The 17655-nt window shown below is 38.2% G+C and overlaps 1 protein-coding gene across 4 annotated transcripts in view; it reads left to right on the forward strand.

Annotated features, from left to right (window-relative positions):
• The window catches only part of Tab2 (TGF-beta activated kinase 1 (MAP3K7) binding protein 2), a 54772-nt gene that overhangs the window by 9339 nt on the left and 27778 nt on the right, over positions 1 to 17655 (forward strand). The window contains exon 2 of one of the 4 annotated variants that reach the window (XM_076552792.1): positions 13248 to 13388. The exons of 2 other annotated variants lie outside the window; for them this stretch is intronic. The gene's annotated coding sequence lies outside the window, so the exon portion shown is untranslated. Of the gene's footprint in view, positions 1 to 6742; positions 6831 to 13247; positions 13389 to 17655 lie in introns of those variants that run through there. One more of the 4 variants, XM_076552793.1, reaches the window with a different exon arrangement.

Genomic DNA, 17655 nt, shown 5'->3' on the forward strand with positions numbered 1-17655 from the left:
GCAGGCCTTATGCTGTTGGAGAGCTGACAGGGATCACAATTCAGGCTATGAAATTAAGGAGGGAGTTCGTAATGGACTCAAGGAGGGAATACTGAGTGGGAAGGAGAAGTAAACATACATGCCTGGGTTGAGTTCCTGGTGAATCCTGACAGCATTCACCAGTACAGAACAGACCAGGGGAACAACACATTTTGAAAGTTGTTTGAGTTTTCTGTATTGATTTAAGATTCTTTTGTAGGGAAAAAAGGGCATAATTTCTATTTACATGGAAGAAAATGGGAATTTTTATGTAGCTAGTATGATAGATTTTATATATGAAATGATAATGGTGTTTCCAAATATAAGTAGCAAATGTAAAAACCTATGCATGGGAGCCTATTTGCTATCTTCTAGGAGCTGGAAGGCCAGTGCCATAGGAAATGATATGTAAGTATGTACTTTCCATGTAGTTTTTGATTGTGCTAAGGACTTTAGATTTTATTCAAGATGAGCAAGGAAGCTAACAGTCTTAAGATGAAACTTAATTTGCATTTCCCTATTTCTTAGAACATCGCTTATTAATCGGGATTTGCATATGTATCTTTCTATAATGTGTATAGATTTGTGTAATCATCATAATTAGACTGATGTCAGAGTACTTTGTAATCATCACTAAGAAACTCTTTTGTTCCTTTATAGTCTAACCATTTCCTTCGACCTTAACCCCTGACAAATATCAGTTTGTTTGCTAACAACACTGTAATTTTATCACTGAAAATGCATAAGTGGAATTATATGAGGTTAGCTTTTTATTTTGACTTTACCTAGTGCCCTTGATCCATGCAAATTGTTGTATGAATCAATAAGTCATTCCTTGTTAATGCTGAGAAGCATACTATTGTTGGGATGTACTGCAGTTTACTTAAGCATTTATCAGTTTGAAGGACTTGAGGGCCTCCAATTTGACATTATAAAAATAAAGCTTGGGGTTGTGTGTTGAGTGTGCACATGAATGTACCAAGGTAGGAAGTGGAGAATCAATATGGTCTTTCTCACTCGTGTGGAGGATTCTAAGGTTTCCTCACTGTTCTCTGTGTTGTTGGACGGAATTACCACTTTGTACAAAAGACACATTGCCTGTTTCAGTGGAAACGACTAACAATTGGAAAAGGTTTAGTTCTTCAAAAGTAGACAAATTGTGATCAGTTACTTGAGTGAGCTGGTCAGGACCATGCATGGGACAGGCAGAAAGGGGGAGGGGGGGAAGCACTAATATTTCCCTAACAGTAAATGAGATGAACTCATCAGGGGACAGTGAAGTGTACCAAATAGTTGGTATCAGTCAGAAAACAACATGGCACAGAAAATCAGTGCTCCAACTAGGTGTCAGAGATGTGGCAATATGTGAAAGAGGTAAGGGCATTCACACATATGTGGGAGAGCAAGTAGACTGGTGAATACATGGATAAAAAGACTATGAGGTGGTAGCAATTCAAGGCTTTAACATTGAATTTCTGTGTGAAATACAAGCACAACTCCCAGCCTAATTTTTATAACCCCAAATTAGAGAACTCAGGCCTTCAAATTAGTGTGTGATTAAACTGTGGTACATCCAACAACAGTATAGTTCTCAGCATTAACAAGGAATGAACTATTGATGTATATAACAATTTGGTTGGACCAATGGCATTAGAAAAGGCATAGAAGAGGATTATTCTTTGACCACTGTTTGGTAGAAGCTCCTCTCCAAATCATGCCTTTAGTTCCCAAAGGAAAAGATAGGTTAATGGTATGTATGTACATAGGGAGGTAGATAGATTTACTGTGAACAATTATGTACATGTTTTTATGTGAAAATACATTTTAACATAATATGTTAAAATACATATTGTTTCTTATAATACAATTATAAGGAAAAAACAGAACTTTCTAGAGTGATTGTGCCATTTTACCTCATAAGAGATCTGGTTTCTCTCCGTTTTCACCAGCATTTGGTACTGTCAGTATTTTTCATCTCAGCCAATCTAATAGGTGACATGACATCATAGCTTAATTTGTATTTCCCTAATAGCTAGTGATGTAAATATGTTTTCATGTGCTGCTTTACTGTTTATGTATCCTTGGTGGTGGTGTGCCTATATTCTAACTGGATTGTTTACTGAGTTTAGAGATTTCTTTATGCTATCCAAGTCTCCTGTTAGTGATTTGCAAATATTTTCTTGTAGCATGTGAGTTCTCTCTATCCTCTTAACAGTGTCTTTTACATAGAATTTTTTATTTTGATGGTCTAGCTATTCATTATTTCTGTTCATTTTATCTTTTATGGATTGTACCTTTCTTGCCACCTCTCAGAACTCATCTGTTCTCAAAGATTTTCTCTTATTACAAAAGTTTTCTAAAAGCTTTATATATGACAATAGAAATATATCATCTATTTTGATTTAATTTTTATATTAAAATCTGACGTTTAGGTTGAGGTATTTTTTTGGGGGGGGGTGCTTCTGAATGACTAGTTCCAACATTATCTGCTTTAAAAACTATCCTTCCATAGAATTATTTTTGCAACTTTGACAAAAATCACATGGCTGTAATTGCAAGGGGTCCCATTCTGGATCTTTCCATTCTTTTGCTCTTTGGATCTGCCCTTCTCATTAGTATACTATCTTGATTGCAGTAACTATGTGGTAAATTGTCAAATTTCTCTAACTTTATTCTTTTTAAAATTATTTTGGCTCTGTTTACTTTTTATATTAAAAAAAGGCACCACTTGGAATTTGTTAAGAATTATACTACATTTGTAGGTCAGTTTTGGAGAAAATTTAGATTCTCACTTTATTGACTCAAATCCATGAATAGAGTATCTTTCGCCTTTTTTTTTTCTATTTCTTTCATCAGCGTTTTGTAGTTTCCAGCATATAAATCAAACACATTTTTATTAGATTTATACCTAGACTTTACAAGCAATTGTAAGTTGCTATTATGTTTTAAATTTTGACTTTTAATTGTTGTTAACATCAGTACAGTTGATTGCTGTGGATACACATTGTGTTCTGAGATTTTTGAAAACTACTGTTTGTTTTTAAGTAGATTCTGTGAGTTTTCTGTGTACTTCTGAGCACGGACCATTTTTGTTCTTTCTCAGTTTGGGTGCCTTTTATTTCTTTTCTTGCCTTACAGCTCTGGCTAGCTCTTTTCAAGTCTTAGGATATAGTCAATCTTTGACCACAAAGGATGTGTTGGCTACATTGTTTTTTAGGTGCTGTTCATCAGTTCCCTCTCTGGTTAATAGTTTGATTAAAAGTTTTTATCATGACTGGGTTTTGGACATTGTCAGATACTTTTTATACATCAGTAACTGGTTTTATGGTCTATTTTCTTTACATTATGACTTCCTTTTTTAAACTTTGCAATGTATGGAATAGATCATGAGACTAAAACAAAGATGTAAGGAAAGAGACTATAATGAAAATGATTGTAGTGATCCAAATGAGAGGCAGTAGTGGCTGAAACCAGGGCAGTAACAGTAAAGGGTGAGAAAAGGTCAGATTTTGGATGTGTTTCAAGCCCTGTGTGGGCAAGAATTGCTGATGAATTATATGTGAAGCATGAGGGGGAAACCAGGAATGACTCCCAAGGGTTTTGGCCCAAGCAGTTGGAAGCATGGAAGTGCTGTTGACTGAGTTGGGAAGAGAGGGGAAATGGCAAGTTTAGACTGGGCTAGGCAATCAGGAGCTTGCTTTGGAACACACTAGCTCTGAAATGCCTTCTAGACATATAATTTGTAAGATCAAGTAGGCAAGTCACTCAATACTTAAAATGGAATTTAGGCAAGAGATTCTGGCTAGAAATAAAAATTTGTCAGTTGAGGTAATAGATAGATTTGTTGTGGATTGTAATACCTTTCTGTTTAGAACGCTTAGTCTGATGACAAACTAAAGAACTTTATGAAAGTGTGGATTGGTTCTGTTTACCCACAGACAGTTGAATAGCTGATGTTAAAAACACCAGAAATTGTATCATTAGAAGATAATATTGAGGATGAATATATTGAAGCGTTTATCTTGAACCATACTTATTTGGTAGATGAATGGTTGTAATCTTGCTCATCTAATAGTTTTTTACTAATAATTCAGAGCTTTGTCCTAAGCCTTTGTAAACTGAAGTATCCCTATGCATATTGTGAAGAGCTTGACACTGCTCGTAAGTCCCCAAATGACATTCTGACAGCAGTTCTTGTACATAAAACTATCCAGAGTCAGATGGAAAACTAGGATGTAAAACAGCTGACAAGGAGATGCAGCTCAGAATCAGCTGGTGAGGAGAAAGAGTGCACCTCAGTCACAGAGACCGGAGGAGAGGCACATCTTCTGGCCCCGCTGAGATCTCTTTACATTTAACTTCTGGACAGTATTTTTAAAACACCATCATTTTTTTCCTGCTGTAACTGATCATTAGCTCTAGCATTTTCTTATTGATGATTTATATAATGCTAGCATTGCTTTATTTACTCCTATTGGCAGAATTTACCAACTTGTATTGATAATGATCTGTTAAGTTTTCAGTATTTTGTACTAAGTTGTTTTAAATATTTTGGGAAAAGGAAAGTTTATTGAGTATACTGCAAGGATACAGTGGGCGTGGTGGTATCAGAGCTGCTTGTCCCAGTAGTCCATTAGCACTAATACAATGCTTTAGCACATGGACAATCATTAAGTATTTGTGAATGAATGATGCATACAGCCTACCAAAAGTTTAAAGCTAGTACATGTACTTGACTTTGAAAACAAATGCATTTAAGATTGCAGGTTAGAGTTGCCTGCCTTTTCTGAGTAGGGCCTTGAGGCTTTTAAATCCCACTGCTGGGGAGTGTGCCCATGATAACACCATCACCAGCCTAAGGCCAGTGAGGTGTGCATTTTTGCCTTCTGCAGATTCATCTTCTCTTTGGTCCAGAACACGGTTGAATGGATTACACATTGCAGATGGTAGTCTGGGCTCATTGAATACATAATAGCATGTCTTTTAGGAAATTTTTGTGATCTATTTCCTACCTAGTTCTCTCCATTTGCAGGTAAATGGCAGAAGTAAGTATAGAACAAAATTTTCTTTGTTCGTTATTATGCTTATAAAACAGCTCCATGCCGGGCGGTGGTGGCACATCCCTTTAATCCCAGCATTCAGAAGGCAGAGGCAGGCAGATCTCTGAGTTCGAGGCCAGCCTGGGCTACAGAGTGAGTTCCAGGAAAGGCACAAAGCTACACAGAGAAACCCTGTCTCGAAAACAAAACAAAAACAGCTCCATACACTTTCTCATGTTGAGCTATATAAGACAAAAACCTTGAGCCCTTTACTATCGTACATTGAAATAACAGAAAAGTAATTTCTAAATACTATTTATGCATGGGAACACATGCATGTGGAGGCAGAGGAGCACTTCCAGTAATCCTTATTCCTCAGGAGCCTATCCACTGTTTTTGAGACAAGATCTCTCACTGGCCTGAAGCTCACCAATTCAACTAGGCTGGCTGGAGATAAAGCCCAAGGGATCGATCTGTCTCTACCTCCTTAAGGCTGGGATTGCAAAGGCAGGTCAACATGCCTGGCTTTTCCTGTACTGGGGATCAAACTCGGGTCCTTCCAACTGAGCTGTCTACTACCACTAACATATCTTTATTTGCAGATGTATAGTGTGCATGTGTACATATCTGTATACACACTACAGTCCGTGACAGCAGTCAGTCCATGACAGACTAATAGCATGTATATGGTACTATCTGACACTGTTGACACTAAGATAATATTTAGTGGCCTTGTTTAAGTGTCTTGAATAAGAGAAAATAGTTGTATATTCATATTTATTTTATGCTATGAACTGAACCAAATAACCTGTTTCACATGACTATTTGGATCATTAAATGAACAAACACATTATAAATCATTTGACTGAGTACCTGACACTTACTGTTGTCAAAAGCTTTAAACTTCCTCTGTTCATTTGGCCTTCTTGATACTTTAAAAACAAACAAACAAAACAGGTCTTATATTGCCTAAGCTAGCCTTGGATTTTACAAGTGTTGGAATGCAGTCATGAACCAGTACAGTGAGCTTGACACCAGTGCTCTGATGGAGCTAACCTCAGCTTTGTCGCGTTTCCTTCTTAGCTTTCCTCTTTTGCATTTCTTAGGTCAAAACGCTCAGTACCAATCAACTATAAAATCCCTTGCTCCTTATGGGAAGGATGTGATGTGATCCAGTGTGTATTTTAGGCAGTTAGTGGGCCTGTTGCAGTTGTAAAGCACAGCTTAGAAAAGCTGTTGAGTAGGACACGGCATCAGATGGAAGGTCTTAACGGGTTGTCAGGGTACATCTGAACCAGAACATTAAGGAGGGACTAGAGGAATGGATACAAGACCTTGGGAGTGATTAGTGAAACTTCGCCATTGAATATATGAAGATAGCAAAGAATGAGAGCTAGGAGTCTGGGGTTCCTGGCTTCAGAGCCTATCACTACTTACAATGACTAGAAATGCATTATCCGGTAGGAGGCAGAGCTTTAGTTCAGTTGTTTAGGCTGGTAGTGTGTATTGTCGGGATGCTGGTTTACTTGTTCCAGACCCACCCTTTCTCTCCCTCGCTGTCTGAATTCCATTGCCGTTAGTCTAAGAGCTTCCCTTTAGGAAAAAGTATGTTCTTTTTAGTCATAGCCAACAGCAGAGCTTTTACATGTGGAGAAAGATTCCTTATTTCCTGCCCTCATTCCTAGTCTCCTCTTGAGATGTCTGTGCCCTGAAGATGACTTAGAGACTACACCAGTGTCACCATTGTCAACTCATCCCACCTCCACGCCATAGGTAGGTTAGTTTTTATAGTTGGTGAAATAAGTGAAGTTGTTAGAGCTGTTTGAAGAAAACTGCAGCTATATGCTATGTTTAAAATTCAAAGAGTAATCAGTAAATAGGACATCATTTATCTCCTATCACTCAATAAAACTGTTTGCATAAAGTAATTAAAACTTTATTATTAATTTACAATCTGCATTTGTAGATTTTATATGGAGTTTTTAAAATCTACATCATGTGTGTTATATAAACCTATATTAATAAATGTTTTAGTTCCAAGTCTATTTCTTTATATTTCATGTTTCTCTGCCTTCTGAAATAGGGAACCTTATACACATGTACCTGCTTTTCATACTAAATCTTTTTGTAGGAGACAGAACCAGTGTTTGCTTCCTAGCTTCAGAATGAATCAGAATCCCAGATTCTGATCCAAGGCCTGCCACTTAGCTGTGTGGGAACTTAGTCCATAGAGTCTAGGTGCATGTTCTAGGCATTTAGAGACATTTTAGAATGAAGCATTTTATTACTGCTTTTAAGGTATCTCTTCCCTAATATACTTACTAAGTTAGTTAATAACTCATGAAGTTCCTTACTGCCCAGTAAGTAAGCTTGTCGATTCTTAATGAGTAGTGATATCTAGGTTCTTATTGGGGTGTTAAAATATCCATTTTAGCTGTTTACTGGACATTTGGCCTTCTCAATATATTTTCTGGTATTTGAAGTTACAAAACAAAAGTCTTAGTATTGATTTATTGAGAGCATTTTACTTATTCTGTATACTTTGTGTCTATATTGCATGTAGGCAGTATCCTATATTTGAACATATAGTCCATGTCACCAGAAGAGCAGAACAATAAGAGAAAAATAAAGAATCACAGTGTTTGTTGGTCCGCAGGAGCAATAGTCATTCTGGGTATAGAGCCCGTGTGGGCTGAAGCAAGGGAAAAGGAGTCAGGAAGGAGGTCAGACTAGAGTTGGTTTTGAAGAAGTGGTTTTAGTAAGTGTCAATGTGGAGAAATTACATTCTAAGCAAAAACACTGGGCACTGAAGGAAGAGAGGTTGAGCATGTTCATAAAAGCCTGAGTAGATTCCTAAGGATTTAGGAACTGATGGGAAATAAAAGGAGATAGATTTTAAGAAAACAATATTAATAAATGCTGGTGAGGATGTGAGGAAAAGGAAGCCATTATCTACTGCTAGTGGGAATGTAAGGTAGTCTAGCAACTACGAAAGCTCCTCAAAAACCTAAAAATAGATCTACCATATGATCCAGCCATACCACTTCAGTATTTGTCCAGAGACCTCCAAGTCAACAGTCACAAAGGCAAACAGAGGAAGGGATAAAGAAAATGTGGTAAATGTACACAAATGGAATGTTTTCAACCTAAAAGAACAAAGTTCCATGGTTTGCAGGAAAATGTAACTGGAAATAGTCATAGTAAGTGAATCAAGCCAGTCTCAGAAAAACAAGTACCATTTGTCTTACATATATTCTTATTTTCAGTTCCTAGATTTGATAAAAATATATAAAATGGTGTATTTCTGTGTAACATCAAAGCAGATGTGGAACATTGTAGGGGAACAAAGGGGCTGTTTTCCTCTTCTGTGGGTGAGAGGGGAGGACAAAGAGGAAAGGTATGGAGTGTGCTTAGTGTTCAGAAGGACTTGAAAATGTCCTTCTCTAACAGGACCATGTATGAGGAATATGCTCAAGGATTGAAAGTAGGTCAGTTTAGGGCTGAGTGTCTAGCATAGTGAGTAGATGCTTACCTGGCATGCCTGAGGCCTGGAGCTCACTCACAGCACAACATAAACCATGCGTGGTGACGCACACCTGTGATCCTGCCACTGGGGGGGGGGGGGTCAGCTACCAGAGTTTGGGCCAACCTGGAGAGTGTGAGACTGCCTCTTCTTTTCAAGTAACATTCAGTAGAGAGGTTTAATCTAAATTACATGAGCCCAGAGACACCCGAGGGTAGAATTTGAGGGAGAGGTGCATGTGGAAGTACAAAGGATTCAGTTTTTGCTGAGTTCTAATGGGCCGTTAACATCTACCTCTGATCGGGTTTTACAAAAGCACAGACCACAGTAGCCTCAGCAGTGCCTCTTTCTTTAGCACTGTGGGACAGTTCTCACACTGTACTTTAGGTGTGGATGTCTCTGTGTAGTTACACATATTACCACTTTGGAATTTAGATTTGTAATTGTTGGAGGCTCCTGCTCCAACGTGTGTGTGTGTGTGTGTGTGTGTGTGTGTGTGTATGTGTGTTAGGTATTAATAAGAAATCATAAATAAGGCGGCAGAGACAGATCTCTGAGTTCAAGGCCAGCCTGGTCTACATACAATGAGACCCTGTCTTTAAAAAAAAAAAAAAAAAGTAGCTGTGTTGTTTCACATCATTTTCCCTACTAGTCATTTATCTTGTGCTTTTGAAACCTTGCTTTTACTCATGGACCAAACTCTCCGTATCTTCTCATCGGTCTGCTGGTCCCAGTCTCTGAGAAGAATCACTATTCTCAATTCCAGTATTAAGCATGCATCCAGGTTTGGACATGTCACACTGTTATATGACCATATTTCAATAAAATTGACTATCTTTATAATCATGAGTACTTTGTTTTCAAAAGCACTCTTTGGGAATCTGCAGCTTCCTTGAGACAACCAAAGGGTTTATGACCTCTGATGTAGAGACCCCAACTGGAGAAGGGGTAGGGTTTTAGTGGGAGTGGCAAGCAGGAAAGAAGCCTAGTGAATATTGTTTCTTATTTGTGTGGTTTCAGTTGTGGTTTCTAGGTTTCTTGTTGGCTTCTTACTAGATAGACTAGGGTGTAGAGGGCAAGGCCTGCGTCAGCAATTTAGTACGTAGCTTTGTGAATTAATACTTGCTGAATAACTTTAAGACTTAACTGGCAACTTTGGTGTATGCATGTAGCAGTGTGTTTAAGATGACTAAGAGTCTATAAGTTAAAGCGAAGGCAGGAAACTTCCTCAAGGGAAGAGTGAAGGAATAGGGTCTGGTCTCACATAAAATGCAAATGCCAGTCTTGGTGGGAGACCTTCCCTTACAGAGTAACCAGACCTTAGAGACTCTTGATTCTTCTTTAAATTTATAATTGAATTTTAAAACTTGTAGCCTCGGGTAACTAATTCAGAACATATAAGGAAGGAAAGGTGAACTTTGAGGTACAAAGCCAAGCATACCATGATAGTAAAATAGATCAAAAAACTGCAGACTAGTCCCAGAAAAGTTGATGAAAAAATGCTTAATGAACTTATCAAATGGACTCCAGCATTACGTCACTAGAATAATACTATAAATTAATTCATGTTAATGGTGAACAGTGGGTGTGGGTATCTTAAGGGATGCCAAAAAGTGGAATACGGGATCTTCAACATTTATTTCACTAATAGTTCTTAGTAAAACAAGAATAGAGAGAGATTCCTAAGTTTTGGGTTTTTGGTTGTTTTTTTTTTTTAATTGTTTTGTTTTGTTTTTTAAAGATTTATTTATTTATTATGTATAAAGTGCTCTGTCTGCACGTGTCTCTGCAGGCCGAAAGAGGGCACCAGATCTCATTACAGATGGTTGTGAGCCACTATGTGGTTGCTGGGAATTGAACTCAGGACCTTTGGAAGAGCAAGCAGTGCTCTTAACCTCTGAGCCACCTCTCCAGCCCGAAAGATTCCTAAGTTTTCACATCTCAGACCAGAAACCACCATTTTGTTACTAGAAATAGTAAGATGCTAGAATTCCCATTAGTATTTAGTAAAATGCTAAATTTCTAGTAAAAAGTCACAAATCAAAGCCTATTAAGATGTTGCTTATAATTGTACAGGAGGCTGAGGCAGTAAAATAACAAGTTTCAGGCTAGCCTGAGCTATATAATGAGACTGCCCCAAACCTCCCTGCCATCCTCCTTAGTCCCAACATTACTGTTACATAACATTGTTATGGAAATACTACATAATACAGTTAGACTAAAAAATAATAATAATAATAATAAAATAAAATCAGGTATTATTGAAAGGGGAGAAAAATTTACTATTGATATTGTAGACATGGATAAAAGCAAAGAAAATAACTAAAATGTTACCATGAGTAATATGATTTCAATATGACAGCTAGTTATAAAATTAAAAATACCTAATGTTGCTGAGAGGTGGTGGCACACGCCTTTAATCCCAGCACTCAAGGAAGGTGGATCTCTGTGAGTCCAGGGCCAGCCTGGTCTACAAAGTGAGTTCTAGGACAGCCAGAGCTGTCAGACAAAGAAATCCTGTTTCAAAAAACAAACCAACAAACAAATACATAATATTGATTTGTCTATGGTGTTTTCCCTCCTTAGTAGTCTTGAAAGTGAAAGCCCTCCATGAGAGTGACAGGAATCTCTTCAGACCTTTTTTTTGCTTTCTGAGAACTATACGAATAAAATCCTATCTCTCCATTTTGAGTGGCATACTTCCATGTTAAGTTTTTCAACTATGTTGAAAGAAAGTTGTGGTAATGAATACATTTTGAATAACTGTGTGGTTTTTTTTCCCTTAAATTCCTTGTGGCTTGTGACACTTGCTTTATACTTGGTAAGTGGCAGAGGAGTTGTAATCTGATCTTAGAGCCATATTTGGTAAATAATGATTTTCTGTGGAACCCACTGTTCTATCAGTAAGAGAGAAATTATTGCCCATATGTAGTAGAAGGCTTTTCTTTGCCTTAACTGCATAAAAACCAAGTTATATCATGGAGTAATTACTTTCCTGGGGTTTTGGTGGTGGTGGTTTTGGTTTTGAAGTTCTGCATCCCAGAGCTACATTTTAACATACTGTTATTGTACCTATATTCTACTTTACTGGGAGAGAAGCTTTTGTTCTTGTTTACTACAGACTATCTTGGTATCCGAAGTGTAAATTTTTACATCCTTTGTTTCTCTTCAACTCTGGAATTGAACTGTCTTGTAGTTATTCTGAAACCAGTGTTAATAAATGAATTACATCTCTTAGAATGTGATGCATTTAATTACACCTACAGCTTATTAAACCTAGGTATTGCTTTAGCATCTGTGAAAATGAAAGCTTAAGTATACCTACATGTTCAGAGCAGAAATAAAGCAAACAAGAAAGAGTGTGTTTCATTCTTTAGTAATGCAGCAGAATGTATTGGAAACCTGATACGACGCCGGAGACTTGAGGTGCTTGCGTACACAAGCAAGGTTGCATGGCAGCCCAGGGAAATGAGCAGCTGTCTGCCATTTGATAAAAAGGAGACTTTGGATGGGAACATTTTAATTCAAGGCCATATTGAAATGAGATTTGAACTAAGGTTCCTGTCTTCAGGATTTTTTCTACAACATGCCATCACAAAACATGGAAAGCTTTCATTTTCTACCCCCACCCCACCCCCCAGAAATTGACGTCTAGTGTGTTTTTGTTGTGTTGTTATGTACTAGAAATGCAGGGAGGGAGTTTACTTGTTAAGCCTTTATTATCCACACTATCTTTGTCCCATTACAGTCCTCACGTTTGATACAAGAGAGATTTCAGTTTACTACTGTGGGATTCATTTCTTAGAGGAACTCCTAAAGGGCCAGCCTACTGAGAATCAAGTGCAAGGACATCATTCGAGGTCTCTGAGAAACTAATTAATGCATTGTCTACCATTTCTCTAACTTTGTAGTTGCCAATTTGTTTTTGTTTTCATATGGGCCTGAGGAATTCTTTTTAGTGAATCTGTTTTGATAATGGGAAAATAATTTCCAGTGGGTTAAGAAGCAATCTTATGACTTGTTCTTTGCCACCTTCTTTAAGCATTACCAAGTGTTTTTGGGAATTGGAACTTGAGCCAGATGTGGTGGCGCACACCTTTAATCCCAGCACCAGGAGGCAGAGGCGGGTGGATCTCTCTGCATTTGAGACCAGCCTGGTCTACAGAGGGAGTTCCAGGACAGCCAGAACTACACAGAGTAACCCTGTCTGGAACTTGGAATTGAGTTTATTGCCTGAATCTATCTAAAACAGTCCTAGGAAGGCTCTGCAGCATGTCTGATGTAGGAAATAAGGACAGCAGTTAAGGACAGCGAGGGAGGGTAAAGGGACCTGAGAGTGGAGGGTTTGTAATTCCACTTTTATCACTCAAATAGGTCTTGCTGCTTCTGTTACAGTCACACTGGCCTCTGGCAGGCAGGCTGCTGTTCAGAACCACTGGAGATTTCATAAAGGCTACTTGTTCACGACCCAGAACTGGGAGTTTCAGGAGTTGGGCAGGTGAAGAGTGTGCCTATAAGGGTGTATGTAAGATACCTTTTCCTGCTTGAGAGCTGTTCTGCTAGAGCCTTCAGGAAGCACTCCTGCTTTCAGACCTCAAGAGTGTTGTCTGCTCACATCCTTATTCTGCCTATCTCTAGTTTACTGTAGTTTCTCTTCTGCTTTCAAGGCTCCAGACCCAGTTCCTGGACCTGCTCTGGAAAAGAAGTATCCAGTAGAGATGAGCTCACTGCAGTTACTTAATTAAACATTTGTAAGCTGCCAATTAGCCAACCAAGAACAGCTACAGTTTGAATTTTTCTATTTCCAGGTATGCAAAAGTCGGGGCACTCACGCGTAGGCTGTGTGATCTGTAACAGCACACAGTTCACAACTTACAGTTTTCTGGCTTTGAAACCGAGTGACTTAGTAACTGCCCTAACATTTTGTAACATGTGGCTAGCACTGACTTGTAGCTTAACTTTTGCCTGAGAATTTCTAGTTTAATTTGTTTGCTAATAGTGCCAAACTAATGCAAAAGCATTTTAAGAGAAATAACGCTGAAGTGCTATGTAGTCAAGTCCTGAAAATGTGCAAAATAGTACTCTGGTCTTCATTGAAAAGTAAGCTTTGACAGCAACCATCCTTCTCTAAGGTTCACAAGTAATATTGGGAACAAGTAATAGTGAGAATTACATAAATGAAGCAGGTTCTCCTTTCCAGTGTCCTTAACTTTTCTTTATTTCTGATACATTTATGTGAAAGTTAGCACATTCTCCAGTCATTGGAAATGATAGGTTTTATTTATAGATAAGACCACATACTGTATTTACATGGTATATTTACCTAAATTTAATTGTATCGCAATATAATATTTACATATATGCAAAAATATATACTTGAGGTGTATATATTACTTGATTGCTTGAAAGAAGCCAAATAGGAAGAATTCCAATGCTTGCCCAAGAGTGTAACTATAAGGGTGAAAGCTGAGGCTTCCTAGTGCATTAGAGTTTAACCAAGAAAAGCTGCTCATAAATAATCAACTAGGAAGTCAAGTCAGTTGGGGTTGGGACTTTTAAGGATATTAATTATTTTCACCTATTTATATAGATTTGAAACAGTATTTATAAAACAGTTAGTAGTAGGTAGTAGATAGCCATGCATATCTTTTGATTTTAACTTCATCTAAGCCAAAGATGACCCAAAATTGACCAAGGGAATTTTGTATCCTAGCCAAGGATTTAACCAGTGACCCTAGAGTTCCAGCGTGTGTTTGACTCCTTCCTTCTTGTTCCTTCTCCAGTGTTAATGCATGAGTTGCTGTAGGAGCATTATATAACTACATGACTTATGGTATTGAAAGAGTCATGGCTCAGTGATGTTGAATTACAAGTAGAAAGGGAGCAACCATAGTTACATGAATATCATTACCCTATTAAGTGAACTAAAGGAGAAATTAAGGAAGGAAATGTACATGGATACCAAGTCTTGCTACTTTCAGAGATGTAATTAATAATGGTGAAATTTTCTATGCTGTTGAGCATACATTGTGTGTAAGACACTGCCAGGTCCAGTAGGGATATAAAAATAAGTGACCGCTGCTTTCAATGAGCTTATAGGCTGATACAGTGGACCCTCTACTCCTCAAATACTGTACCAACCATAGATCAGAAAGTAGTTGAACCTGTACAGGTTGCATATGTACTTTTAACATATACAGATTCTTGAAGATCATTATTCCCTAAGCAGTATATTCCCTAACGTATATTTGCCTAGGATTTACATTGTATTTGAGTATTAGAAGCAATGTAGGGTATGGGTAGGTTATATACAAAAACCTGCCTTTTTTTTATAAGATACTTGAGCATCTGCTCATTCCAGTGTCTTGAAGGGATGAGAGTGGAGGGTCCTGAACTAATCTTCCTTGGATATTGAGGAACAAGTATAATATAAAATATCATAATAGAGATAAAAACCCATGTGCTTGGGAGTACCAGAGGGAATCACCTTTGTGAAGAAGGCTTTCTACTGAGCATTGAAAGATTAGATTTTAGCAAGAGTATTTTTTAAGGTATATGTTCTAAAACCTACAAGTAGTCCAGTGTGCTTAGAGAATGGTTGGGATTTAGTGAGAAATAGAGCTATGCGAAACATGTTTCAAATGTGAAGTGCACAGGGTTTGGATTTGGTTTAGTAGGTGATGGGAATTCATTGAAGACTTCTTAGAACTAACTATGAGTGGAAGTCAGTCCTTTGGAAAGGCTGTAGTACAGTGAATGTTGAATTAACGTTGGAGATTGTGCATAGTGCATAGCCCTAATAAAAAACACCATCCATAGTTGTGTCAAGGACTTGAAATGCGGGTTACTTGTGGTTTCCCTTTAATCTTCACCATAGGAGTATTAGGAGAAGTGACCAAAATCATACGGACCGATTAGCATTCAGTGTAGGACCCTGGTGCATAGTAAATGCTGAGCCACAGTGATTACACTGTAAGCGCAGGGAAGGTGTGATCTTTTGTCCACCTTTGCATGGGATAGCTTTCCATAAACGAGGGGTTTACAACTCACAGAAGAGGCAGGTCATAGTTTTTCACCCAGAGGCTAACTCAAGGGGAACTGTTTACTCAAACTAAGTTGTGCTCATCTACCTGTGAGTTTAACTGCTTAAAAGAAAGGTAAGGAGTAATCAGAGTTCCCCAGTAAACAACTCCTGAAGCCTCATTCAGATACACGAGATGGCCAGTTGGGACTGAGTCTCCCCTGTTATTTGGAGACTTTATTAAGATGGCCTTCCTATTTTAGGAAGTTTCCATACCACTCCTCAGATGCCCCTCAGTTCTAGGTGTCTCTTTCCAAATTCCCTCACCCTCCCTCCCTGAACCTCCCATTCCAGTCCCCCGCCTCCCTGCTCCTAGTTCACTTATGAAATCTATTTGTTTCCCCTTCCAGGGAGATCCATGTCGCTGTCTCACCCGCTCCCGCTCCACCCCTGACCCTTCCTCTATAGCTAACCTCTCTGGGTCTATAGATTGTAACCTGATTATCATTTACTCAATGGCTGATATCCACATAAAAGCAAATATATACCATATTTACCTTTCAGGGTCTGGGTTACCTCACTCGGTATGATTCTTTTTCTAGTTCGTTCCATTTGCCTACAAATTGCGTGGTATCGTTTTTAACAGCTGGGTAACACTCCATTGTGTAAATGTTTTCTTTATCTGTTTTTATGTTGAGGGACATCTAGGTTCTTTCCAATTTCTGGCTATTGTGCCTAGAGCAGCAATGAACATGGTTGAGCAAGTGTCCTCACGGTAGAATCGTCCTTTGGGTGTGTGCCTAAGAGTGGAGAATATATATTCTTAAAAAAAAAGAAGAGGAGGAGAAGGAAAAGGAGAAAAAGAAACAAAGCTAGGAAGCTGGGTATGGTGGCACATGCTGTAATCACAGCCCTCAGAGACTGAGACAGGAGGGTCATGAGTTTGATGCCAGCCTGGGCTATATGGAGAAACTCATCATCTCCCAAAATGAAAACAAGCAAGCAAGAAGGATCACAAAATTGAAACTACATCTTTTTAAAAATGCCTTCAAAACCTTCCCTATGCATTTATTTTTTTTTTAATCTCTTTAAAGGGTATATATTTTGACTTTTTTTGTTTTGGTTTGGTTTTTGGTTTTTCGAGACAGGGTTTCTCGGTGTAGCTTTGTGCCTTTCCTAGAACTCGCTCTGTAGACCAGGCTGGCCTTGAACTCACAGAGATCCACCTGGCTCTGCCTCCTGAGTGCTGGGATTAAAAGCGTGCGCCGCCGCCACCACCACCCAGCTTGACTTTTTATATTGAGGGCTTTATAATATATGTGGATTCTGTGTCTTGATATTTTCCATCAGCTTCTTATATATAGTAATTTGGATGTCTTATTCCACTAAGAGAAAGACTCATGATTTTCCTTAATGTGGCTATGCAAGAATATATTTCTCCTTGAAGGTAGTTGTTTGGAGTGAAGGGGAGGGGAACTGAGATTGCTCTGTAGTTAAAGGCAGGCACTTGTCAGAACTCACTTGGTAATCCAGGCTGGCCTCGAACTCACAGAGATCCACCTGGCTCTGCCTTCCGAGTGCTGGGATTAAAAGTGTGCGCCACCACCGCCCGGCTAGCATTTAACTTATTATCATAATTTTCATGTATCAAGTTAATTTGTTTCTTACAAATGTTTATGGTTATAAGACCAGAACATGAGTTTTTCTAATATTTTGGTTTTCTTTTCTCCTCTTTTTAGCTATAAATAAGAATTTGTTAACATGCTTAGTCGCTCATTTCTTTTAAAGATGGTATTTATGACCAGGATAGATTATCTGAAAGATTACAGTGAAAAGGAACACTGGAAAGTAACTTTGTTTCCATACTAAAATGCTAAAGTATTGGAAATAATACGATACGAAGTGGAAAAGACACATAAGGTAATCAATTATATAATATGTTTGTCTCAGATTTATTGCACTTTTCTAAATCCATAGAAAATGGCAGCATCCACCACAAAACCACAAAACATAATTGCCAAGTGTGGCTGACTTGCACATTCCTTTAAGAAGAA

Source organism: Peromyscus maniculatus, chromosome 16 (assembly GCF_049852395.1).
Source record: "Peromyscus maniculatus bairdii isolate BWxNUB_F1_BW_parent chromosome 16, HU_Pman_BW_mat_3.1, whole genome shotgun sequence".
In the NCBI taxonomy this organism is placed as follows: domain Eukaryota; kingdom Metazoa; phylum Chordata; class Mammalia; order Rodentia; family Cricetidae; genus Peromyscus; species Peromyscus maniculatus.